This window comes from Bemisia tabaci, chromosome 2, assembly GCF_918797505.1.
Source record: "Bemisia tabaci chromosome 2, PGI_BMITA_v3".
NCBI classification, from domain to species: domain Eukaryota; kingdom Metazoa; phylum Arthropoda; class Insecta; order Hemiptera; family Aleyrodidae; genus Bemisia; species Bemisia tabaci.
The window spans coordinates 66,974,848-66,977,039 of NC_092794.1; the positions used below are offsets into that span (position 1 = coordinate 66,974,848).

Sequence of the window (2,192 nt, forward strand, 5' to 3'; positions counted from 1 at the left end):
TGTTGCGTGTATATATTTTATTCCTGCGTTCATGTTGTATTATAATTTTTTTTTTTTTTTTTTTTTTTTTTTTTTTTTTTTTTAAATTTATTTTCAATATTGAGTTCCGCAACCGGCCTGTCAAAAAAATGTCAGTATTCCCAAACTATCATCCTGGGTCTTAAGTACCCATCATATGGGTGCGCTGAAAATCATACTGCATACCGAACAGTCATAAGCAGTCAAGTATAGATGCTTTGCAATTTACAATAAAGAACTATTATTTCAGGCTCATACATGAAAGCAAAGGGATATAGGGATATTTAGCAAGGAAAAAAATTATTTGGAGTACGTTTTTTATTTTTTTCATTTACTTTTTTTATTTATTTTTGTTCTGTTTATCCATTTTAATAAGGGCGCACGGAGGATATGAAAAAATCTAAAAAGAACTCAGCTGATATGAGACGTAAAAATTTTTGCTCTAGCAGCATTGCGCTATTCCACTTGAAAGCACCTATTTGCATGAGGAAACTAATGGCGCCAATGTTATTTCTAAATTAAGACAGCCTTAAAATATTTAATGTATCCATAGTCCTAATCATCGCAAGCACATCAATCATACTGTCTTAAGTAAGCGGACAGTTCATCAAACGACCGCCGAGGCATTTCTCAAACTGTCTGCAATAAGAAATTAATGTCACTTATGCTGTTTCTAAAATAATTCGGATATAGTACTTCCTTGTTGCACATAATCCATTTCATTACAAGCAAATCGGTAATAGGGTCCTAAATAAGCAAAGGATTGACATTTTCTTTCTCCAAGTGCCGTAGAGTCCGTCCAATCACAAGACCTGTACGCAATGCTCGAAATTCCCTCCGAAAATCAATCAAAAATATCCTGTGACCTCGACGTGATTTGAACACGCAACCTTCTGATCTGGAGTCAGACGCGCTACCGTTGCGCCACGAAGTCCTCTGAATACGAGGTGGTTAAATTGCTGTAAATAAGCACAAGCTTTTCAAGCTCCCAAGAAATCGATGAGCCGCAACGCACAGCGGAACCCGTATATTGAAGAGATCGGACATGATATGCACACTTTAAAAGCTTATATTGCATCATTTAAACAAAATAAAGCATTTGGAAAGCATCATCATTGGTTTCCTTGTAAAATTTACTAGAAGAACCACCCCGTGATGTTTGTAATGTGACGAAGTAAGCATCAAAAACAGTGAAAAATGTCATGTCCAACTCTTCTAACAACGCATACCATTGTGCGGCGCTCCATCGCAGTGTTAGCAGGAGGGCTGGCGGGGTATGGTATCGGTGGGATAGCGGTGAAGGGGTGCGCGGGAGCTCGGGCGCTACGCCACAGAGTCACACAGTGGTGCAAACTGTGCAATGTTTGGCTAAAACTACGAATTTTGATGTTTAGTTTGTCATATTATACATTCCAAGGAGTGTTTCATGTAGGACATTGTACGAGAAACCCAATTCCTCCGCTTTTAAATTCTTTTGATCCATAGTGAGGAAGATGTATGCTTTCAAAGTTTCCTCATCATGTCCTATCTCTCCTCTTGACTCGATCTACCGTGTGCCGTGCTGAGTAAGAATCGCTTTACTCCAACGGAAACCCGCGGCAAGTACGCGGTTTTTACAAGGGCTTGGTGACACAGTCATGAACCGCAGGATGTCACACCGCGTCCTCTCTTGCACAGTGTTTCGTCACTATTATTGTAATCGAACCGCAATAAACACTGCCAGCCTGCGTACCAATTCTTCCAATCAGGAGATAATTCCACAGTAAAATAGTGCTCGCTTCACCTTTATATTGCACCGCATTTTAGGACTCAATATTAAGTGTTGCCATACTGCCAGGGCTTGTTCTACTTGCGAACATGAATGCTGTCATGCTAAGAACAAACGCCGTATGAACATCCGCTAGTTGCCAAATTTCCTCCAACAAATTGTTTATTTTTGAGGAGAATCATGAATATTATCTCTTGAAATTTTCAGATAATTTAGATCTGATTGCGAATAAAATTTACCGAAAAATTGGAGGGAAAATATTCACAGATATGCCCGATAATTTGTATTTTATCAAAGGAAATTTGGCAACCTTTAAAGGCTCATACGGCGTTTTTCCTTAGCACGGCAGAATGTACATGTATTCATTTTCTTACAAATTGACGGTGAAACTACCAGACCGAATCGC

At 39.0% G+C, this 2,192-nt stretch overlaps 1 non-coding gene across 1 annotated transcript; it reads right to left on the reverse strand.

The window, feature by feature from the left end:
* Positions 1 to 880: 880 nt before the first annotated feature.
* TRNAW-CCA (transfer RNA tryptophan (anticodon CCA)) lies at positions 881 to 952 on the reverse strand. Its single transcript has one exon. It is a non-coding gene; the product is annotated as a tRNA-Trp (tRNA).
* Positions 953 to 2,192: the final 1,240 nt, after the last annotated feature.